This window comes from Anabrus simplex, chromosome 3 (genome assembly GCF_040414725.1).
Source record: "Anabrus simplex isolate iqAnaSimp1 chromosome 3, ASM4041472v1, whole genome shotgun sequence".
Lineage (NCBI taxonomy): Eukaryota > Metazoa > Arthropoda > Insecta > Orthoptera > Tettigoniidae > Anabrus > Anabrus simplex.
In genome coordinates, this window is record NC_090267.1 from 260,677,346 (window position 1) to 260,703,630 (window position 26,285).

Consider the following 26,285-nt stretch of genomic DNA (forward strand, 5'->3'; position numbering starts at 1 on the left):
CATCGTCGGCAGCCCTGAAAATGATTTTCCTGGTTTCCCATTCTCACACTAGGCAAATGGTGAGGTTGTGCCTTAATTATAGCCACGGCCGCCAACTTCCCAATCCCAGCACTTTCCCAATCCTTACGTCGCCGAAAACCTTCCGTGTGTTAGTGCGACGTTGCACCACTAGCAAGAACACCGACTTTAAACCTGGACAATGAGCAGCAGATGAACGAGTCACTGCACTGATCAGAAAAGTTCACTTCATCTGAACCAAAGGCGAACTCCTTCAGTATGGCAAACCATGCAGAACGAACATATCGTGGTGTTTATATACGGGAGGGTACACATCTTATAAGAACACTTACTGAAATTTAACTGCTATCTCCAATAGAGCATCCCGTATATTATCTGCGCACTTTTTAGCGATAGATATGATCGCTGTGCGACATCTGGCGTACATTTTACGTACTCGTACTGATGTTGTTTACACAGCAAAGTCAAACTATAGAATTCATGCTAGGAACAAGTTTCGCATCGAGAAATGTTATATAGTATTACATATTGTGTGTGTGTGGCACAGTTGTTGGCGTAAAATAATACAAGTTTAGAAAATCCATATCGATCGATCATATTATCGATTCAATTCAGATTTAATTTCCATTCAGTTGGCTGTATTACCGGAACCGGCAGTGCTCCCTCCTTACTGCTCAACCCAGTACCAAACTCTATCACTAAAACGTGCGCGTACAATACGTTTTTTCCTCCCCTAGTCTAAGAGAAGCAGTCTGATTCCAGTATAAGCTGACAATGATTCTTAGATCCTTATCTAGACCAATAGTACTTAATATTTCAATCATCTTGTGATGTTGCACTCTATCAAAGGCCTTCTGATAGTCAATGAAACACTGACAGTCAATAAAACAGGCATAAATATCACAATTTATGTCTCTACATCGCTGAAAAGGGCACGTCAGGTAATGGATTGGGAAAAAGTAGATTTACCTAGTGAAATGTACATAAATTCTCTTATGCCCCTCTAACATCTGTGAGTTTGGAGCGCTCTTTGCCTTCAAAACGATTTTAACCGTGGAAAATTTGGAGAAGATTATTGCTATGAACTGTCAAGCAAACTACGAATGAAAGTGTTGTAGGAATCTTCCTCGCAAATAAATAAACACATACTCCGTTCACGTTTACACCGTTATGGGATGCCTACAGTGTTGTGATTGTGTTCAGTGATATTAATATTAAGGTTTTAGTTCGGTACTGATCATGGTTTTTCGTATAATCCATAACTGTTTTTGATAAATGTCTTTTTAATTCTGTCTTAATTTTGCTGTTATTTCTGTTAAGAATAGGTATACCAAGTTTCTTAAAGTAAAATAAAAATACCGGGCGAGTTGGCCGTGCGCGTAGAGGCGCGCGGCTGTGAGCTTGCATCCGGGAGATAGTAGGTTCGAATCCCACTATCGGCAGCCCTGAAAATGGTTTTCCGTGGTTTCCCATTTTCACACCAGGCAAATGCTGGGGCTGTACCTTAATTAAGGCCACGGCCGCTTCCTTCCAACTCCTAGGCCTTTCCTATCCCATCGTCGCCAAAAGACCTATCTGTGTCGGCGCGACGTAAAGCCCCTAGCAAAAAAAAATTATAACGTTACAATTTAAGTATATACTGTAACATCTTAAAGTCTATTTACACATTTTAAAGCATATTTTAAGTGCATGTTTTCTCCTGTAAAAGCCTATTTACTTGTTTTAAAAGCCTAGTTTAGGTTCCTAAAACAACATTCTTTAGAGCCTAAAATCCTAGGTCTAGTAATAACCAACTTTGTTGTCCGATATTACTTGTTTGGCTGAAACGTGGACCTTGTTATATGAACTCATGTTAAGAGTTCACAAATTACTTTTGAGGGGTGCTGTATGTACGTATCTAGATTACGATGAAGTTACATCTAGTTTCTTGTTATTCGAAAACAAAAGAAGGAAGAATTCTAGTATTTACTATTCTATTCTAAGAAAGAGCTAGGGAGCTTTACACAGCATCGAAAATCTGAACTGTTCACACTCTCTACTTGAACCATGTGTTATATTTTTGCACTGCAGACTCCAGACTATAACAACACATTTAGAAATCAGCTAGTTATAATATCCATGCTATTAATACACCCAGCTGATTCTGGAGAGCAACCACGGTACGCAGGAAGCTCGTGTTTTAACAAATGCTACGTTATGCCATCGAAGGGATAACAGAGCACCGTTACGACAGCTGGAATTCGAACCATTCCACGTTGATGTATGGCTTATAATGACCGAACGAGGACAATACGCTGAGTCGAACCCGGCACCATTGACACGATACAATGCGCGTTCAGACAGGAAAGTCATTAGACCATGGTCGTTTAGAGGGCACAGTGCCCTGTTAATAACAGGAGGTTCCCCAAATAACGTTCACAGCACGTTCTACCAATTTCGACATCCCAGTCATTCAAGCAGCATCACACTCCGTTAATCGAACACCCCCCCCCCCCACATATCGTCAGCTTCCATCTTCATTATTTTAAGTTTTTATTTTGAAACGTTCAAGAGGATATTTTCAGCCACTAACAACAGCTTTCTTCGTAACAATTATTGTTTCTGTATATTACGCAGATTCATTCATTTATCGTGTTAAGAGCGTCCTAGGACCTATTCGGTTCGCCTAGTGCAGGTCTTTCAATTTGACGTTCATGGGCGACGCACGCGTCTGGACGTGGGATGATGATGATGATGATGATGATGATGATGATGAAATGGCGTATGGCTTTTAGTGCCGGGAGATCCCAGGACGGGTTCGGCTCGCCAGGTGCAGGTCTTTCGATTTGACTCCCGTAGGTGACCTGCGCGTCGTGATGAGGATGAAATGATTATGAAGACAACACATACACCCAGCCCCCGTGTCAGGGAAATTAACCAATGATGGTTAATATTCCCGACCCTGCCGGGAATCGAACCCGGGACCCCTGTGACCAAAGGCCAGCACGCTAACCATTTAGCCATGGAGCCGGACATGATGATGATGATGATATGATATAGAATTCGGTGTTGCCACATTGCCCACTCCTGTCGAAAAACGCCAAGGGGGGTCTGCTCAACGTTTCCACCCGAAAGAACGAATCGCCGTCAACAGCGCCATATGCCCTCACTTCTTATGTACAGTGCGGAGAAGTATGGAATTGAATATAGGCTTTAGGCATGCTATTTAGTGATTAGAATTTATATACCACCACATCTCCTACCCTGCCGGCCAACATTCTGATGGTGATCTTTATTTCCACCAGCGGGGTTCAAACCGACTAACCATGGAGTCAGACCGTATAGACTTAACACCTTAACGATCACAGCTATCTGACGAGCATTAAGCAGATAAATTTGGTTCTACATACGAATGTTGGCAAACCTGAGAATCAGAGAGTTCGATCTACGGATATGAATTTGATCGGCTGAAAGTAATAATAATAATAATAATAATAATAATAAATTGGCTTTACTAACTACTTTTTCTGTTTTCGGAGACACCGAGGTGCCGGAATTTAGTCCCACAGGAGTTCTCTTGACGTGCCGGTAAATCTATCGACACGAGGCTGACGTATTTGAGCACCTTGAAATACCACCGGACTGAGCCAGGATCGACCCTACCAAGTTGGGGCCAGAAGGTCAGCGCCTCAACAGTCCGAGCCACTCAGCTCGACACTCTCGAAAATCAGCCCAATTGATTTTAATTCTAATGGAGTTTCAAGAAGTCAAGCTGAAGTCATCTTAAATCCTAGACGACTGATAGAAATGTACACTTAAAAAAAAAAAGCATGCAACATCCTCAAGGATAAGGTCATTATTCACAACCGAAGTGACAGGTACTTCACTGTAGGAGTATATGATTACAATTTCAGACAAAATGTAAATGGTGCCCAAACAATCGCATCAATACACAGTGCACCCCACTTAGGCGGAATGCGGGCGTGTATTCGCGCATGCAAACGATCATGTAGGTGCCGAATGGCATCCTGCAATATATTGCTCCAAGCATCTCGCACCTTTTCATGCAATTCAGCAATGGTTCTTCCAGGCTCTGGTGAACGTATAAGTTCCCGCTTCATCATGTCCCATACGTGTTCAACTGGCGAGAGATCCGGTGATCTCGCTGGCTAGGGCAGTACAGCATGTAAAGCACGTTGCGTCGCAGCAGCGGTTATGTAGACAAGCACTGTCCTGCTGAAAAAACACATCACCTTCCTGTCAAAGAAATGACACTAGCACGGGGGCAATGGATCACGTTACCCTGCAGAAACACCAACTGTGACCGCGAGTTGAAACTGATGGCCCCCACACCATGAAGCCTGGGGTGGAACCTGTGTATCGCGGTCGAATGCACTCAGGAGTAGGTCTGCGCCGTACACATGCACGTCAATCACTAGCATCCAGACAGAACCTAGTCTCGTCAATGAATACAATAGAGCGCCATTCTCCTCTCCAGTCGAATCTTTCACGACACCAGAGTAGCCGTGCTTGGCGGTGACGTGGTGTCAGTGATAGCGTAGCCAGACGCACGCGTGATCGTAATCTTGCTGCAAGCAGACGGTTCCCAATGGTCCTTGATGACACAGCAAGTGCAACACGTGACCGGATTTCGTTCCTGGATGATATTCGGTCGGCCACCGCTGCTCGCACAATGCGTCGATCTTTATGCGCGTCTGTATTACGCATCTACGGGTGTGGGAATTTTCCACAGACCACTGCTGAAAGCAGCGACACAACACCAATACATTGTGCCTAACATGTGCAGCAATCCATCGATACGTCAATCCAGCTTCCCGCAGGCCCAAAATGCGACCCCGTTGTTCAACAGGAGCACGTACTCTTTGGCGGGGCATGGTGTACCCTAAAAGGAATGTTGCAAACAATGAACCTCAGCACAGTTACTGCCTGCAGAGTCAAAACCGAGTGCGTACGGACAGGCCTCCTGAGCGCCATCTGATCGCCGATGTCCGTGACAAATGAATCACTGACACAACAACCCGCCAGTAGGCACATATTACACGCTGATGCCAATGAACACACCGTCCTTGAGGATGCTGCATGTTTGTGTGTTTCTTCTCGGCAGTAGATATTAAGTAAAATTCAACATTAATAATGTATTTAGACAAACCTGGGGTAGATTGCTCAAAAGGTCACATACTCTCGAGATGAAGACTCACCTGAAACAAAAGAAACGTTAATTAACCTTTCATGAATTAAGTTTATTCGGAAGAACAGAATCATTTTCAGAACAGTGTATGTCGTCAGTGCTTTGGGTCAACTGAACCCATCCAACTTTTCTACTATGTACGCCCGTATTAATGCCAGATAAAATAAAGTTATTCTACCAACATGAAATTAGCTCCTTGTATGGATCAGTGGTACAGTATTGGCCTCCGAATGCCAAGATAGCGGGTTCAAATCTGACGATGTAGTCGGATTTTTGAAGGACGGAAAATGGACCATTCGAGACTCCATGTCGTACGATGTCGGCATTTGAAAGATCTCTTGTGACACATTTGGTGTTCACTCGACAAAAGTCATTAAAACTCAGCCATAGACGCACAGGAGAGATTCGACTTCCTCTGCCGTCTAGCAGGCTTAGAGTAAAACGGAACGTCGAAATTAACGAGCAAGCAGCCAGATCGCGTCAAATTAAAATGCTTGCACACGGTAGCTGAGGCTATTATTATTATTATTATTATTATTATTATTATTATTACTACTACATGAAACTACTTTTAGTATACATACGCACTTCCTAACACTTACCTGCGGCTTCGCATGGGTAGAATAATTCAGAGTTTGATAAGAATTTCAAATCAACAGTAACTCGCACCTGCTTTCGCGTGGGACAACGGAAGTGCTTTAGCGCTTCTTGTGAACAGTATGTAAAGTTTGTCAGTATGAGGCGTAGTTGGTGGAAGAGACATGTATGGCAGTCTCTGGACCAGACTCCAAGAAATTTGAGGAAGTCTGAACCTTGCAGTACCGGTTACCTTTCCTCACTCTTCGCCTTCGTCATCGTGCAAATTATTGGGGTGGTCCATCAATCTCACCTCACCTTACCCGCACATGAGCAAGTTAAACTTGCCGTAGAGGAACCGCTTGTGGTTTCTTAAACACCTCCTAAAGCACCACTAGTGATTTAAGTAGCCTACATATTGTAGGCATATATTATTGATAAATTATTGATTATTGATTTTTTCGTTCAGTTACGTAGCACAGCGTAGCTTACATTAGCTCAGCCTCTTATATGTTGTGGCCTTTAGGCGTGAGAAAGTTCCGCGCTGCTGGAGCCTCAATTTGCTTTACGTCTTACCAACGACGACGACCACAACCGACAACCACGGAAAACAATCTCTAGGCCTGCAGAACACACTACTCACGAATGCAAACAATAACATTTCAAACCTGTACTAACTGGATACGTTATTTCGACAATACCTATCATGCGGTACGCATTTTATGCCAAAACTTGCGGTCGTGACACCGACATAGCTAGCACCCGTTCGAATATACTGTGTGCGTGTGTGTTTTTCTTTCAGGAGTTTCGTACTACGCTTTTTGCACTACTTTCAAAAAGTTCGGAAAAGTTGCTTTACAAGAACAACGGAAAATTTTCCCCACATGATTACAAATGGGTGCTTCTAATTAGAGTATAAAAGGCCTGCCTGTCATCGCGCTGTTATATAATCTTGGAGAGAGAGAGGACACTTACTGGTAATGCAATGCCACGAGGGATACTGAACTTAGATCTCTCCACTTGCTTGCACGTCTCTACCCGAGTTTGCTCACTCCCTGCCCCCTCTTCGGAACTGAGAGGTCTTAACAAATGGGGAGGCATACCATTATCACTATCGCGACAACAATGATAATACCTCACAGACAAACATACACGATAACAATGATAATAACTCCCAGACAAACATACACGATAACCTGGCTTTTCAAAATGTGTCCTAGTACTATCGCGTTTTACTGATGAAAAAAACTCTTGAAAAGGTTTATCAAGACAAGATATTTCGCCTATGCTGCATGATTTATATTATCCTAAAATGAACGGAGTACTAAAAAGTACTACAATTTGTAAATATTTAAAGTAATAAATTAACGCAAATTAAACAAATATTAAGCTCTAATTTTGGATTTTTGGCGATTCACTCCGCGCTTCGGAAGTTTCAGACTGCTTGAAGCCTAATGAGCTTTGTTTTTCTTTTCTTTCTTCCCGTCTGTCTTATAACCAGAAAACTACTGGAGGTAGCTGAATTAAACGTTACATTTAGAATATATCAACACAAGGATATCGTCACTGCCGGGACAAAACCTCCTATGTGAAATATTTTAGCTTAAAATTTTGGCCGGTAAGGTTCTGTCATCTAAGGTGCAATATTGTGTGAATATTGTCAAGACATTCTCGCTCTTCATGAAGTATGTGCTGCGGGTCAGTATATCTCCAAAAATATTATCACATAGGAGATTCTGTCCCGGCAACGACGATATTTTAGATACACATCACTTCAAATGTTCGGAACATACTAGAAGTTTGTAGGAAATATGAAGCAAACGAATAAAATATCTCCCTTGATATTGGGTTTACACAGAAATGGTTTAAATATAATTCTAATAAATCTTGTGCAACGTAAGATTTCGGTGGAATGATGAAGTTTTTCGAATTTTCGAATTACACCAAGACCAGTAACAGCGAAGTCTATCGCAATAACTTAGATTATGTTTATGCTCTCATTGCTTTTCTCACGGCCAGTTATAGATTGCCTTCTCCGGAGTGAGAAGTAGTAAAAATATTTTGGTTTACGCTCCTGAAAATGCAATTGAGGAATTTTACAACTGAGAAATATATAAAGAAGGAACTGAAATAATTTCAAACAGCAAATTGATACTGCAGTTTCGTCGAACCAAGTACGGTAACAGCTGTGATGTAAGTCGGTCTATTTGTTGGTCAACGACCTTCAACGACGTCAACGGATCCGTTCTGCTAGAAAATCTCTCTATAAAATTTAACATCTGTCCCTATTTACTGTATGAATCTGGTTTCTGTTGTAATTCAAGAACCGCCGGACAGATTTTTATGTAGTTTTCGCAGTTGCCTAGAGATTTTACAAGGAAGGTTTTCATACAGAAAGTACTGAACTCCGATGAAAAGAAGCCTATCAATAACGGTATCCGCGAACTAACCCGAAGAAAAATGACGCAACGCGAACACTTTCTCGGCTGACGCTGCCTAAACCGTCAAATATACACACAAACTATATGCGGAAGAATTGTAAAGTATGAAAAGTTCTACAAAAAAAAAATGTCTATCTTTAAAAGGTCGCCTACAATAAGTTCATATATTTGTTAACAACAGAAATCCTGCTCTAGGTAAAGAAAAAATATTCCCGAGCCTCAGCTTAACGCTGCCTAAACCGTTAGAGGCAGGCTCAAGCTATGCGTGCAAGGATTGGCGAATATAAAACGTTCTACGAAAAAGTCTGCAAGGGCACAATCGTTTGGATTCGCAAAACCTGGTCGACGTGAGCGGAATCAGGAGGGAGGGGGGGGGGGTAAAAGCTAGTATAATACAGCAGTATCTGGCGAACTATCTTCTAAATAACGTAGGCTACACTAGTTTGTCAACACGCTGGCTATGATAAGCAGTCGTCTTGTGTGGGGAAATAATTAAAATTGAAAGAAGAAAAATTGAAAACAATAAAACCGTATATACAAAACTAACAAAAGAAAACAATATGACCGATGTTAGGTGAAAATAAATCGCAATTTAGATTATGATGTAACAATTAATGCAGAACATCTTGGCATGAGGGAAACAGCGGCAGCTTTGTGTTACCAGTGAGCAAGTTGAAGAGCGCACTTGTAAAACGCGTCGTCCTCGCTCCGATTCAGGTATTGTTCCGGGCGAATGGGTTATTAAAAATACATCGGGCCACAAACAATAGGCTATATTAACAAAGTCACTTCAAACAGAAATCGCACATACCTCAACCCTTATTTCTATTTTTAATACCTCGACATAAATGAGACTTCTATTCAATGGCAATTCTCTTTACACGCAAGCCGTGTTTTTCAACAGTGGGGGGGATTAGGGGCAAAATAATTACTGCGCTTTTCAGTAACGGAAAATATATCTCTACGGTTATTACATCACTGGAATTGAACTTGAGTCCTGGGATAGGCAACTGTAAGAAACAGAGCAATTACCAACACTGCATCCACAAATATCTGCAAATTAACGGTCTATACCGATCATATTGTTATCATTTATCATCCATGTACCACTCGGGAGTAGAATCTACCCACACCTACTCATGGTTTAAGCACACTGTTATCACTCGAAAATCCACGGCCAGTGAATTCCTAGTTTTCTGACCAGTTATCACGAAATATACAATTTGCCTCTACTTCTTTAACTTTCAGTTTCCAGAAAGAAGAGGATAATGGCTCTGATATTTCATTGCAGACATTAGCATACATCACGTATGTACTGTATGTTGTTATTAACGTTCATCAAAGGATGGAATGGCCAGTGTCTGGTACTTCCTGAGGTGAACACATGTGGAAGTGGAGACTGCCTTCTAATATGTGTCCGTGGGGATCTGCACTAATTCGTGTAGGCCTACTACATAATTAGTGTACTGCCCAATCGAGCGTGGAGGTAATATGCTTAACTGATAACCTTCGACGAGGATTGTCCCCAAACGTTTGCATCTTGTGGGTGTGGATAAGAATCCACGAGGTCCCAGCTGAGTATGGCCTTGCTTCCATCTACAAGGGCCATGTTCCTCACTTTCATCTATCTTACCGACCCCTTATGGTCAAGTCTTTTTCTCTTGTAATACAGACATTTTCAGGGTTGCGAGACCTAGCAAGCCCACAAGAATTATCTGTATAAGAAGAAGGTAGCCGGGCTGAGAGGCTCAGACGGTTGAGGCGGTGGCCTTCTGAAGCCGACTTGGCAAGTTCGATCCCTGCTCAGTCCGGTGGTGTTTGAAGGGGCTCAAATACGTCAGCCTCGTGCCGGTAGATTTACTGCCAAGTAAAAGAACTGCAGGACTAAATCCCGGCACCTCGGCGTCCCCGGAAACCGTAAAAGTAGTTAGTGGGACGTAAAGCAAATAACATTATTAGAAGGTAGCATGCAAATCACGCGAGTATGAACAAAAACACCAGAAGAGTATAGCATTAAAAAGTTTAAAATAAAATGTGGAAGACCACCACCTAATGAGATGCAATAACGAAATACGACAACTGCCGAGCAGGTTGGCTCAGACGGTGGAGCGCTGGTTTTCTGAGTCTGTGGCTGAATTCCGCAGTATCTGAAAGGGCTCAAATACGCTAGTGTATTGTCGGTAAATTTAGTGAGACGTAAAAATAATCAATTTCAAGTCTTTTATGGCCATTAGCTTAAGCTGATCCTTTTATTCTACGATGGATCAAACCCTTCCTCTCCATCCAGGTTTAGTGTTAAGCAGGGGTGATTATTTCGTCCTCACTTCAGCGTCTATCAAAACATCTATAGACAGCACAGTAACACAGGTTGACAGGTAAGTATTTCTATGAGGGTTCAAAACCAGGGTGTCCCTCTCATCTAAACTGAATCATCATAATTTTGTTGTTGGCACTGGAACCTCATTTTTATCTGTACTTTCCGCCCCCCCCCCCCCCCCCTCTGAGTTATTTAATACCAATGTATTTCATATTTAAGTGTACTATTACAGAAGCAGTGTGACTGGACATAACTTTTAGAGATGTTTCAAGGGAGTAAGAAGCTTTCTTTGGCTGAAGACCAGTACTGTAACGAGGCCTCCATTATAAAATGGCGACAGCTGTTAAGCGTACGCTTGGATGATGCATTTCCATTTGGAATGACCAAACAATCAAGTACCTGCCATTACATACAGGGGGGCCACAAAGTGAAGTTCAATGGATTACTTCTGTCCCTTTGTCTACAGGTAGGGGATTTAGTTCTAATCACTATAATAATAATAATAATAATAATAATAATAATAATAATAATAATAATAATAATAATAATAATAATAATAATAATAAAGTCGCATGTTATTAATGTATGCTTTCTATTTTTTAAAAAGTATTTGTTATTGATAACGATTCCATGAGGACTGATCGAAAAACTGGTAATATCGGGAAACATACAAACAACCATTTTACCGAGCTCGATAGCTGCAGTCGCTTAAGTGCGGTCAGTATACAGTATTCGGGAGATAGTGGGTTCGAACCCCACTGTCGGCAGCCCTGAAGATGGTTTTCCGTGGTTTCCCATTTTCACACCAGGCAAATGCTGGGGCTGTACCTTAATTAAGGCCACGGCCGCTTCCTTCCCACTCCTAGCCCTTTCCGGTCCCATCGCCTCCATAAGACCTATCTGTGTCAGTGCGACGTAAAGCCAATAGAAAAAAAAAACAACCATTTTTACGATAAAATAGGGAGTAGAAGAAAATGTATGCAAAAACTAGTTTTACCAACTTTTCAGCACATTAACCAAGACTCTCGTGACATTTCTTCAATCGTGACACCAAGTTGAATATCGTGCGTTGTGCCCTATGAAATGTTGATTCGTAGACGCAGCCTCCGATCGTTTCCAATTGTCGTCTCAATGTCTCACAGTGGGTGGTGTTGAAAATGTCACAGGGGGACCAGAACGTGGTTTAGCAAAGCGTTTACTCGGCAATTGCAGCGATCCTAGGTCAACGTCTCGGTTCAAATGAATAAGTGAAATAGGTCGCGCGCAGGTGACTATACTTCCAGGTATCACGATGGAAAAGTGTTTCTGGAAACCTTTTTCATATAATAAAAAATAGCTAAAACATGTAGTTTATCGATGGCCTAGAATGAAAACCTCGTATCTCACAAAGTTCTTCCTATCTATTATTTCACTTAAGACTGGTCACGCCTTCCAGCCACATCTGGGTATGCAGTCCATCAGAACAATGTTCGTTGGGTTTATTTTCCTATGCTTATTAGTAAAGAAAAATGAACCTTATAAAACTTATACTCTAGGAGGTAGTAAATATGTCACACAAACATGCTTTCCTATAGTACGGTAAGGTAAGGTTCATTTTCCTTCACACACCCGCATAGGAAAAAAGAACACAACGTACATTGTTCTGATGGACTGCATATCCATGTGTGGCTGGGAGGCGTGGCGAGTCTTAAGGGAAAAATTGGATAGGAAGAACTTTGTGAGATACGAGGTATTCATTCTACGCTGTCGTTATATGTTTTGTTTCTAATTAAATATTTCATAAAAATTGTAGTGCGCTACTTTCTGACCAGTCCTCGAGTACCTTGTGTGTGCAGAAACTATCTGAAATTGTAGTATCGCCAGTAACTAATTATAACGTACCTTACAGTTTACTATACAGGACTAAAATACCATCCGCAAAATTGCCAACAGTGAGTGACACAAAAAGCACAATGAACACAGATACGCAACAGACCCAATCCGAGTTTCGAATCATGGAACGCTGCAGCAATCCAGCCCTATCGAGGAGAGGGAGATTATGCGTTCTGCTACGAAGAGAGATAGAAATGAACATAAATAAAAGGAAATATCTTTTTATAATGCTATATAGGAATACAGTCGAACCTATTATGCATAATGCCGTAATGATAAGACTGGAGGTCAACACACTTCCATAAATAAAGGCTTGATCCTTGAAGTTCGAGGCTGCAGCGGAAATAAATGCGACGTAATGGTCCCGTCTACAGAGATGACACGCTGGGTGACTGAATGACCTGAAATAAACCGAGTTGGCAATGTCTAGAGACATTTGTCGAAAAAGAGTGGCAAGAGGACGACATCAGCAAATGTAACAACGAGCTTTGCAAAAGCAACGTAAAGTAGTAGCTACTACACATACGAATTAAACAGACAGACGCGAACTGATCTCAGTGTTCTTATACATGCACGACATTTATTAAAATACAGTGGACAATGTTACGTACTGTTCTCTAACCAGCTTACTTACGTGGATCTTTCTCAGTCATTTTTCCTTGGCATTTTTTCAATTTATTACGGGACGGCTTGAGTACCCAGCACAGTTTTACAGCAGGACACCCTTCCCGACACCAATCCTATTTGGAGAAATATATTCACTATTGTCTATCTCTGTGATGGTTAGTTGTGTGTTGTATTCTATGTAAATGAAGATTAGTATATTAAGACGAATACAAACACCCTGGGCCCCAACTAGAGAAATTAACAATACACAGTAACAATCCGACCCGGCTGGGAATTAAACCTGGAGCCCTCAGAACCGAAGGCCAGTACACTGATATTTCAGCCAAAGATCTGGACAGGCTATTTGGATTTATGGCAAATAAATAAATAAATAAATAAATAAATAAATAAATAAATAAATAAATAAATAAATAAATAAATAAATAAATAAATAAATAAATAAATAAATAAATAAATAAATAAATAAATATTTTAATTGGTTAATAGCCAGTAAGTTCGTTAAGTTTGTGCTTCTGACATTATTGTACATTTTCACAAAATTCAAAGGCTGCTTTTCTGAAAATTCTCTCCACATTTAGCGGTTTTTACATGTTTTAGTCTGATTGAAGGTTCATGTGTCGAAAATTTCATTTGTCGGTTTTTGCGCTTATATGGAAAAGTCCTGGAATTATTTCAACTAAACTTTAGAATGTAACAACTTAAGGTATATATAATTTCAAATTCCCTTAATGTACGAACGATTTGCATAAGGGAAGAAAAAACAAAAATAATGCTGGTGTGAAAATGGGAAATCACGGAAACCATCTTCAGGGCTGATAACAGTGGGATTCGAACCCACTATCTCCCGAATGAAAGCTGACAGCTACTTACTCGGCACGAGAACTACACTGATGTGGAATGAAAACACTGTGTGTCATAGCTGGCAATATTTTAGAGAATCATGTAATGTTTCATGAACTGAAGATTCAGAAAGTAGTTACTCATTTAAAATTGAAATTATCCCATAAAAACTTTTGCTCTCTACGACAGTAAGCACGTATTTAAAAGCATTCGCTAGAAGATAATTGTTAAACCAGTGTAAAAACAAAAGAAAATTACAGATAGTATCATCGTCATCATAAGGTTATCAGACAAACTAATACAATATGTTATAGGTAAATAACATTTCATGACAATGGGTGTATTTGTTTTGTCGATTTACTTCCTTAATACCCATTATGTTTAAGCTCACATGACAATGTTGACAGTGATTTAAGTCTACGATCATTCATAATTGTTTCGAAATACAAGTAGATGGATCTTTATTTCATTCACTTCTGTGTTGAGTTAAATCATTCACTTCTGTGTTGAGTTAAAGGACGTCGATTACTTCCTTACCGAGCTCGATAGCTGCAGTCGCTTAAGTGCGGCCAGTATGCAGTATTCGGGAGATAGTAGGTTCGAACCCCACAGTCGGCAGCCCTGAAAATGGTTTTCCGTGGTTTCCCATTTTCACACCAGGCAAATGCTGGGACTGTACCTTAATTAAGGCCACGGCTGCTTCCTTCCCACTCCTAGCCCTTTCCTGTCCCATCGTCGCCATAAGACCTATCTGTGTCGGTGCGACGTAAAGCAACCAACAAGATTACTTCCTTCTGAGACCTGCTACAAAGTGTGGGCCCGACCATTACTAGAGACGGCCGCGGTAGAACTACAACCGAGACCACGAAGCTAATGGCAAATATAGGATTGTGAAGGCCCGTAGGTAGTTAATGCACAGAGGCTTACAGATCAAATACATACTCTACGGCGTAACAGTCTATAATGAGGATGTACAATTTAAGTATACGGACAAATTTTCGTGGGGAGGGCAACCTCATCAGGGTTGAAGATGTATACGTGTCGCTTAACTACGTACTTCTCCATTTCTCCTCCATGACTCCTCACGGACAGTTTACTGCCTCAGAGCGAGAGAGTACGTGAGTGAGGTAATTCTGAACGCAGATGATAGGGAAATCTGGTGTAACGGCGGTAGTGAGAGCATAAAACACTAAGATAGGCAACACCCAGCTCACAAATGGTAGGTATCGTATGTAGCACAAAGGTACGCTAATTTGTACACGGTGAACTGACATTTTAAGTAAGAGTCAAAGACGCGAGAAAGGACTTTCGTAGGGAAGGAACGAGGGAAAAACATTACAGAAGAACGACTATAATATGAAAAGCTACTTTAAATTGTAGTCCATTAGTACCTGACAGGATTGTAACAATTTTATGCAAAGAAATATAGTTTTTGTCATATTTCCACCATTTCTGATACTCTTACAGAACCACTTCATTCCTTTTTTAAAAACAGGGCGAGTTGGCCGTGCGGTTAGAGGCGCGCAGCTATGAGCTTACATCCGGGAGATACTGGGTTCGAATCCCCCTGTCGGCAGCTCTGAAGATGGTTTTCCGTGGTTTCTCATTTTCACACCAGGCAAATGCTGGTGCTGTAATTAAGACCACGGTCGCTTCCTTCCCACCCCTAGCCCTTTCCTATCCCATCGTCGCCATAAGATCTGTCTGTACAGCCACTAGCAAAAACATATATTTTTTTTAATCGTGGAGAATTATTATGTGGGTTTATCCTCTCGCTGGAGCCTGTAGCATAATGTGTTCATTTAATGGCATTTCTTTCAAGTCTTTCACACTGGATTGACACGTTCGCCACATGTCTACTTCGTCGTCGTATGTTGAGCCCGAAGGCCTATTCGATCCCCAGCATCTCCACCATCAGCTGTTAATAGACGGCCTAGAGGTCACTGAAGAGGCGCTGCACAGTCGTCCGGATTCAAAAGAAAAAAAAGCGAACAAAAATCTATTTTGGAAAAAATACTTTCTTCGTTCCTGAACACGCTTCACTTCGAAACGAAACTCAGGGTCTATAACATTGTCCCTTATATACTTTATGATCTGATCTATTTATTCACACCATGATTTTCAATTTCAGATCACTTATAAGGACTATTTTCATAGCGCCGAATTTTGGTCGAGAAAATGCATTTTGTTTGACATATAAAAAACTGTATGCATTTGTACCGCATGAAACTTATGCAAGTTTTAAAATGAAGTCTGGAAAATATATCCTTAAAAGCTTCACCGCCAGAACACGTCAGACGCGTGACTGAGAAGGGAGAGAACTTTTATCTGTGAGCTCCAAGGATAAACACTCGCACGAGGTAAGAGCCTGTTTAGGGATTTGTTTATGCTACGCAAATGATATCCTGCGGCCAGGAAACCAAAATGATCTTCAGTCGTGAAAAAGAATTGATTAGTAGTAGTTGTGTGTGTTGTGAAGAGTGAATCATTTCATCGTTGGTCGCAGTGAACTTCATAACAAGATTCGAGAGAATAAGAATCAGTCTCGCGCTCGTCAAGAAAAGTTTGTGGTAACATATCCAATTAACTAATTCCAACTAAATGTTAACGAGAGTGTTCAGAAAACTATGTATAATAATATACGAAACTGTTTCTTTTTTCTGCCTAATTTGGACCGGTGGAGAACGTGTCACTCCTTAGAACATGCTTTTTTAAAGAAATATTCAGATTAGTTGCAAAACTAAATTGTGATTTTAATTCCGAAAATGCCAAACTCCTCAAAATTAGAAGATCGACGTCATTCTCCAAAAGAATTAGAAGAGTTATCGGAGAGAAAGAAATGGAGAAAAATGAACGACCTAAGGGAGAATTCTACTTCATTACGGCTTGCCTATGCGACCGCTATGAATTTAAGGGCAGGAAGAGACGATTCATCGACCAAACTATTAAAAGAAGACATCACGACTACACCAACAAGGGGCAAAAGAATACGCGGTACATGGAGAAAAGAAGCCTGTATCATTCATAATTAAAGCGAAATTGTCCAAGTACCAGTATGTGACAATGAGAAGATTAGCTAATAAGCACAACCACGACTCATACCCTAGCTATTATGCTATTTTGAATGCTAAATAGGCTACTTACCCACAAAATGTAATAATTAAAGAAAACGAATGAAAAAAATGAAAATGAAAATACAAGACTTGCTGGACCACACTTCCTCCAGAATGTAATCAATGTTACTAGATGAGAGTGATAAGAACTATACATTATATTGTAAATGGCGCTTTGATGGCAGCTCCGGCCATTCCCAACATAAACAAATTTGGTCAGAAGCTGAAAATGACCAGAGCGTATTTATGTCATCTCTCGTGCCTCTGCGCCTTGCCGACAGTAAAACAGGAATTATTGCATGGAAAAATCCAAAGAACCTCATCTACACAATTCTGCAGACCTATTCGAATGCAGTGGATTCATGAAACATCAAAAAGACAGAGAATTTACATAATTAGATTATAAATAACACCGAAGTGCAGTATTCTTTAATACTATCTATGACAGATGGAGAAATATGCAATGCTTTTGCACAGTCTTCAAGCATGAGGTGCTATATTTGTGGTACGAAAATACAAAATCTACAAAAAGTGCCACAAAAGCCCGTCGACAATTTACAGCTTGAGTTTGGATTTTCATTCTGAATGCCCATACCTGATTTCTTGAATGTCCGCAGCATACTTCATACCACGTGGGTTTTATAAAGTGGAATATAAGCGTGAAAGATGGTAATCGAGACTTGTTCAAAAGAAAAAAATGCAAAACTCATTCAGAACCAGACTGGGTCTTTTGGCTGATATTCTGGAGCCACCAATGATGGCAATACCGCCCGAAGGATTTTTGAAAATCCTCAGGTAGCTTTCGAAATAACAGGGGTAAACTGTGAGTTAATAACTCGATTGGGAATAATTTTGAAAGAAATTTCATGTGGCCATGAAATTAATAGTTCACAGTTCAACTCCTACTGCTGCAAAACAGCAAGTTTTACTGTTATACCCGTGGCATTATTAACCTCCAACACTCCACGAAATCTTTCTCCACGGATCTTCCAGTATAGAAGCAGCTATTTTGCCGATTGGGGAACTTTCAGAATAAGCTTTAGAGTTAAGAAATTAAGACGTAAGAAAATATAAGGAAGACCATACCGGAAAATCCTGAAGAATTTCCAATAATTTTGACTTGTTCCATAGACTATTGCTAAGCTCCGATGTAGTAATTTCCAGCACAGGACGTCTGCCGAAGAAAAAAATAAGAGCTGCCTCAGGAAGTGTGTAATTTATTGGGAATACTCGAGGACGAAACGAAGCTGGAAGGAGAAGAAGAAGCTGACACATCCAAATCAGAGGAAGAATAAATATTTAACTGCAAGGAATTTTATGAACTAAAACAATAAATTTACTTCAAATCCACACTAATTTGAAGTTTTGCACAAAACTATTTCAATTTTTTAGTGGAAAATATTTTTGTCCACTGTTTTCGAATCCAGATCACTGTGCGCTGGAACTCCTAATTTCGTCTCATCCAGGACGAAGTGAGAGTTAACTTTGTTGGAATTCAAATTATTACTGATATTTGAGATAGTACCTTCTTCTTCTTCTTCTTCTTCTTCTACCGCTTTACCCACATCCCGGTGGGCTCGCGGGTGTGAAATGTGTCGCTTATGTGGTGGATCTGGCCCTGTTTTACGGTCGGATGTCCTGCCCGATACTATGTGGAGGGATGCATTTCACAATGGCAAATTTTAGTGGTGGTTGGTAATTTCACAATGGCAAATTTCTGTGGTGGTTGTTAGAGCGCATATAAAGAAATGTGTATTGAGACACCGAACCAGAAGAATTAACAAAACACAAGTCAAATTCTCAATCCTACTAGGAATCAAACCTGGGACCCTCTGAACCGAATGCTACGATGCTAACGCGGGACATATCTGAGACTGTGCCATGAATGATTAACCTAGTAGTTGAGAAAGGTCTTAGCAGTATTGACTGAGATTTTTGGATGTTTGGGGTAAATGATTCACGTTCTCTAGGGGTGCACGGCACTAGAATTCAAAAGTCTTTGATAAAACTGTATTTAACTTTATCTACCCTCTCATGAACCGTACAAAAAAATCATACCACCGCTATTAGGGGAAAAATACCTAGAACTAACGTCGTAAGACGTGTTGCCAAATAGTAATTGTTTCCCCAACATACACACACCCACATATCACATAAAACATTTAGAAAACGAGGCCTTCCCCTACCCTGTATTTTGATATAAAAAGCATTTTTTAAACTTATCGATGTGAAATAAAACACTAATTCTTCCGTGTGCCTCTTTTTTTTTGCTAGTTGCTTTACGTCGCACCGACACAGATAGGTCTTATGGCGACGATGATACAGGAAAGGGCTAGGAGTGGGAAGGAAGAGGCCGTGGCCTTAATTAAGATACAGCCCCAGCATTTTCCTGGTGTGAAAATGGGAAACCACGGAAAACCATTTTCAGGGCTGCCGACAGTGGGGTTCGAACCTACTATCTCCCGAATACTGGATACTGGCCGCACTTAAGCGACTGCACCTATCGAGTTCGGTCCGTCTGCCTCTAGTTCTGAACTTGAGGTGCTTGGCTGGTCTCCTCTGTGGTACATTGCCATAATGCCAATTTGCCTACGAACATTTTCCGGTAGGGTACAGTCATGGCAATGTTGCCTCACAGCAAGGACTGACTTCACCATGCTGATTTCTAGGCTATTTCTTAGGGAGGTTCTGACATTGTTGAGCATATTAAAAGCGATGTAATTCGAAATAATTTCTGCCAGAAAATCCGTCATCTGTCAAAGCCATTTTTTTCCCATCGTCTAAGTTGAAATCACATCAAGTTGGCAATAATGTCAGGGAGAGATGCAGTGGAAATGAACAAACCCTATTAACAACGAAATGAAAATAACAACGGCTCCTAGCAACAGACCCTCCACAGCGTGGGATAGAAATAAACAAGTTGTAGATGTCGACATACACCTATCTTCATGAAAACAAGTGAATGACGGTGTAATATGACGATGTCTCTCCCTTTCACCGGCTTGCTCTTCGTCAATCGCACAATCTACCAGGACCAGCCACATTGCTGTAGCCTTCTGTAGACTCGAACATAGCTGGATCTCAATACGCAGACGGCGTTACGGAGTATCACTCCCGATAGTCCGCGTACGCCAATATAAGTATACTAGCAAGATACCCGTGCTTCGCTACGGTATTATACTGAAATTTATAATTGAATGCTTATTGTTTTAGATATATAATCCGCCGAAATTCGCAGTCTGACTCGTTTTCTATTAGATTACGGCATGTTTCCTCCCATTTTTCAATCTTCTTTTCCAGCAATCGATTTCGTACTTCCCGGGCTAGGCTCAGGTATTCCTCCCGGTCAGTTGGGTCCGTAAATCTTTGCCATCTTTTCCTATAATCATTTTTAATATGGATAAAATCCTTCAGGAGATGCGGCGTGGTGTCATATTGGGTGCCTAGAAGGCACTGAACCCGCGGCCGGACTGCATTCTTAGTCATTACCCGTCCAGGAGCCGTTTCCAGCGCGGTCCGCACATTTGACGACGGTCCGGAACATTATTATTATTATTATTATTATTATTATTATTATTATTATTATTATTATTATTATTATTATGTGTTGCTGGAATGGATGATGACAGGAAAACCGGAGTATCCGGAGAAAAACCTGTCCCGCCTCCGTTTTGTCCAGCACGAATGTCACATGGAGTGAACGGGATTTGAACCACGGAACCCAGCTGTGAGAGGCCGGCGCGCTGCCGAGGATCCTTATAAGTACATTAAGAACAGTAAAATCAATTGGTCTCACCTCCTTCTACACCCCACCGTCCTTCTACACCCCACCGCCGTTAAGTTTATTTACCGGCACCCCCCCCCTCCCAAAAAAAATTAAAAGAAGGCTTGTTTCTTATGTTTAAAGAAGATTTCAAACACCAATGTTCACGTCTATTACCTTCAGTTTTGAGATATAAGTATCCCCATAAAAATAATTTACTTTTTTCACTTCATTTCACACTACTCCCCCCCCCCTCAGTGAATTTTCCCGCAAAAAATACTTGTTTCTTTAATAGTAAAGGATCTTCTAAATACCAATTATCACGACTCTAACTTCTTCAGTTTTTGATTTGTGTGTCCTCATGAAAGGAATTCAACTCCTTTACACTCCCGCCCTCCAAGATGGTTTCCCCCCAAAACGCGTTTTTCTTTGTTTTTAAAGGAGATCCAAATACGAATTTTCACGTCTGTAACAACTTTAGTTTTTATTAGATGTATGTATTCTCATTCAATTAATTCAATTAATTTTTCAATTCTTTCACCTCCCCCCCCCTTCATTGGATTTTCCGAGAATACGTGTTTCTTTATTTTTAAAGCAGATTGCAAATATCAAATTTCACGTCTGTAACATCTTCATTTTTGAGATATCAGTAGCCTAATTAAAAGAATTCAACACCATTTTCAGTCACTTTTACCCCCCCTCCACCCAAGTGGTATTTCCGAAAGCTAATAATACACGTTTCTTTATGTTTAATAGAGATAAAAAAATACCATTGTTCACTTCCTTCACTTCTGTAATATGTTAAGTTTTTGAGATAAACTGTAAAAATTCTCATTTTAAAATTTCACCCCTTTTGAGTACCCCTTAAGTGGAGTTTCCAAACACAAATCACCTATGTTTCTTTAGATTTACAGGAGATTACAAACACCCACTTTTTACGTCTGTAACATTTTACGTTTCCAAGATATTCTGTAGATATAGTCTTTCAAAAATTCACCCAATTTGTCACTCCTGTTTAACCGCCATTAATTGGATTTTCCAAAACTAAAAAATGCGTGTTTCTTTATTTTTAAAGGAGATCCCATATACAAATTTTCAGTTCTGTAATATCTTTCGTTTCTGAGATATATGTATCCTCATTAAAGGCATTCAACCCATTTTTCACCCTTTTACACCCCTCCTATTGGGATTTACAGGAAACAAAACAATACGTTTTCCTTCATTTTTAGAGGAGATTCTACCTACCAATTTTTACATGTGTAAATTTTAAAGTTTTAAGACATTTTAAAAAATTTACCCTCCCCCCTTTTTACCCCCCAATATTTGGATTTTTCAAAAACGAAAAAATACGTGTGTTTATTTATTTTTAAAGGAGATTCTAAATACCAATTTTCACATATATAACCTTTAAAATTTTTGAGATAGATACACTCATTTTAAAATATTACTCCCTTTTCACCCCCCCCCCCCAAATTGGATTTTCCAGAAACAAAAAAATAAGTGTTTCTTTATTTTTAACGGAGATCCCAAACACCAATTTTCAGGTCTGTAATATCTTCAGTTTCTGATATATAAGTAGCCTCATTAAAGGCATTCAACCCCTTTTTAGCCCCTTTTCACTCCTCCTATTGCGATTTTCCGAAAACAAAAAAATACGTGTTCCTTTATTTTTAATGAAGGTTCTAAATACCAATTTTTACATCTGCAAACTTTAAAAGTTTGTAGATTTAGATTCACTCATTTTCAAAATTCACCCCCTTTTCACCCTCCCATTAATTGGATTTTCCTAAAACAAAAAATTACGTGTTTCTTTATTTTTAAAAGAGATCAAAAGTACCAATTTTCAGGTCTGTAATATCTTCAGTTTCTGAGATATAGGTACCGGTATCCTGATTAAAGGCATTCAACCCATTTTTCCCCATTTTCACCCTTTTTCACCCCTCCTATTGGGATTTTCTGAAAACAAAAAATACGTGTTTCCTTATTTTTAAAGAAGATTCTAAATACCAATTTTTATATCTGTAAACGTTTAAAGTTTTGAGATATAGAGCAACTCATTTTAAAATTTCACCCCCGTTTTCACCCCCTTAGCGAAGGAATATCCAAAAATCCTCTCTTAGCGAGCACCTACGTCTTAATATGAATATATCCCCAAAATTTCATCTCTTTATGTCCAGTAGTTTTGGCTCGGCGATGATGAATCAGTCAGTCAGTCAGTCAGTCAGTCAGGACAAGTTATTTTATATATATAGATTTGGGTAATACGCTCTCCGCGTTGGCCGCGTGGTTAGGGTCGCGTAGCCATGAGCGTGAATTCAGGAGATGGTAGGTTTGAATCACACCGTCGGCAACCCAGAAAATGGTTTTCCGTGGTTTCTCATTTTCACACCAGTCTGAAGCTCAATTAAAGGCTTCGGCAGCTACATTCCCAAACCCATCCTTCCGTCGTCGAAAATCTTCAATGTGTTAGTGCGACGTTAAACCACTATAATAATAATAATAATAATAATAATAATAATAATAATAATAATTGTTACGGAGTTTTTCCGTGGTAGGTAGAGGTGAAAGAAGGTGCGGGTGTGAATAGGTCTCCAGCTACGAAAGCAAAATTAATTTAAAATTTAACAAGGTTATATTTTCTTTTCAAAAACAAGAAATAACAAGCATGGCAGGTACAAAGTAGCAAGTCAAAAAGGGTAGTTACAATATTTACAGGAATTGGGCTTCGCGCCCTGATTTTACACAGCTTGGGCAATCAGCTCAGTTTTACCCCAAACACGAGTTTTAACAGAGGGGCAGAAAACCCCATTCATACCTAGGAGCCCTTGCTCCAAATTACACAGAAAAGCCTCCACGAGGCATACAACACTTAATTTTCAAAAGAGCCACTCGCTCTCAAAATTTAAGCCTCTCCCAGGCCACACCAAACTCCACCTTCAAGTTGTCCTCAACGGACATAAACACAGGGGTAAAATACCCAATCTACTGAGGTCTATTAAATGAAAAGCAGGTTAATTAAATGACCTCTAAAATAACAATTTGAGAGGAGGCGAACTTGCACTCCTAATACACTTTGATTAAGACCTACTTGGCACTAGGCCGTTAATACAAGGGCTAATCCCATGCTAAAGAGGTGACTTAAGAAAAGAACAATTTGTTTTACATTAACAAAGAATAGGTTGAGAAAATAAGTTCACCTCAAAACAATAAGAGTGGGAGCTCGAGAGGGTTAGCACTCTCTATCCCAGAAGGTAGCTTAAAAGAGAATAGAAGAAAGATTGTTACATTTTAGGAAAAGGTTACATGGTGGAACGCTTCGCACCCGCCCCGAGAGTTAAACTGCTGAGCTAGCAAAGAAAGAATTTATTAATCGGCCATTACCTTATTGATGACCGCTGCCGAGGAAAGAGGCGCTTCCCGCCTCCTGCTATGTACTTTATACACTGAAAGATGGAACAGAAGTGGCCCGGAGACCCTAAAATCAGCAGTTTATATCCTCTCGCGGAAGGTTCTAGGCGTTAGGGGAATGAAAACACCCTCCCACAAACCTTTTATTGGCTCGGGTACAGAAACATATCCAAGTTGGGGGAAGATACATCGGATTGGTCGGAAATAACTCAAAGAAATTCAGGATTGGTTAAATGCAAAACAAGGGGAAAGAGAGGGGTATACAGCCAACTTAAACAATAACTAAAAAAAAAAATTAGCAAGAAACAAACATTTGAAATAAAAATTTCTCCAACAAAATAGTTCTTTGACTCCGCACTAGGGTGCACTATTGTTGATCTTCAGTAGTGTCCTCTAGAAGAGAAAGTTCACACTTCTTACTTCAAGCGAAACAAAAACACATCAAAAATGACACAGTTCAAAAACTCAAAATTTTCCACGTGGTGACATCTTCTGAGAAGGTAAAGAATTAATAGCGTAGATAAAGTTCAGACTTCCTCCAGCAGAGGAGTTTCAACTGGCGCACATTTTAAATTAGCGGAGTGGAGGTGTACCTCCCGGTACAATAATAATAATAATAATAATAATAATAATAATAATAATAATAATAATAATAATAATAATATCCTTTCCGCTTCATAACTACATGTATCCGTATTCAAGATAAACGGACGTAAAAGGTTTCACGGTAAGTTCTACACATGTCACCGTTTGCAAAACGTACGTTTTTTTAACGTTTATTAACGTATTCTAATTATTGTGCTCTCCCTTCTTCCTGGCATTGCAGGTATAATGAATAACTATGTAGACGTATGACACAACTTACAGGGCTTCTAAACTCTGTAGTTCCTAGAAAAGTGTAAATTAACGTTTTTAAATGTAACTGTTTGTACTTCCCATTAACTAATTTTACGGTTTTGGAGACGCCAAGGTGCTGGAATCTACCCCCCCCCCCCGCCCCCCACGAGAGCTGTTTTGCGTGCCGACACGAGAAAGGCGTACTCGAACACCTTCAATACCATCGGAATTAACCGGAATCGAATCCGCTAACTTCGACTCGGAAGCCCAGCGCTCTGCCGCCTGAGCCACACAACCAGGGTCTTTTAAAGAGAAACGGCTGTTATTCTCAGTGACGTCACGCTTTAAATTAGGGGAATTAGGGCTTGAATCTCACTCTTCTGACTGAGGAAACTATATGAATTACATCTCGGCTATGCTTGTCAGCTGGCATTTTCCGCGTAGCCTTTAAACGTAGGTATATAGTCGTCTCCGCGGGAGTTCAAAACGTATAGTCGTTTGGGTTTACGTGCTCAGTGAATACCCGCAGAGAATCCGCAAAGTGCACTCTGCAAATTTGTTTACCCGAAATACTGTACGAGGATTCGAAGCGCAACATGCGGCCAGGATATATAAACCCTGAAACGCACTATCGATAATTAGGTAGGCTTAGAACGTCAGCAGAGAGATGGACCGTAGAATGCTCCATTCAATTCATGTGTGCGTTGGGACAGCAGTCTGCCATGGACGTTGTCATAGACCACTTAACGGAGACACGATAAATACATAAAAAATTATATACCGTATTCGATTAGGTTAGGAAAACAAACATGTTAATATGTGTGCGTTTCAAGGTCTCAGCTGGCACGTGCGTTAGTCCGCTTAAAGGTCTCATTTTAACTGAAAGTGCGTTACGTGGATTTCCCGTACACATGGACTGATGGGCCCCCCTCCCCATACACACACAAAATAAACCGCGGGTTAAAACCTGATTTCAGGCTCATTGTTGCAGTAAGTCACTATACTGCCGTGTAATTCCACTGGCGAGAGATAAAATTAAAATGTAAAAAATTGGAATGGGGCGGCGTCGGGGTTACGGCCGCGAGTTTTGACGTAATATACACACCACGTGATGGGTATTAATCAGCATGGGTTTGAAATTTTATTATTGGCATTTTATTTCTTAATTCGACACATATTTGAACATCTTCAATACTACGTCGATCAGACCAGGAAGATCATAACTACACCCATGAGTTCCGCACTGGGGCAGTAGATGTGCTCAGCTGGGACTCCATCAACACTG

The 26,285-nt window shown here is 40.4% G+C and overlaps 1 protein-coding gene across 7 annotated transcripts in view; it reads right to left on the reverse strand.

Annotated features, from left to right (window-relative positions):
- Positions 1-26,285, reverse strand: part of sd (TEA domain transcription factor 1 homolog scalloped) — a 645,214-nt gene that overhangs the window by 479,278 nt on the left and 139,651 nt on the right. For 2 of the 7 annotated variants that reach the window (XM_067144325.2, XM_067144326.2), the window contains exon 2: positions 5,168-5,216. The exons of the other annotated variants lie outside the window; for them this stretch is intronic. The gene's annotated coding sequence lies outside the window, so the exon portion shown is untranslated. The remainder of the gene's footprint in view (positions 1-5,167; positions 5,217-26,285) is intronic. 7 annotated transcript variants of the gene reach the window in all.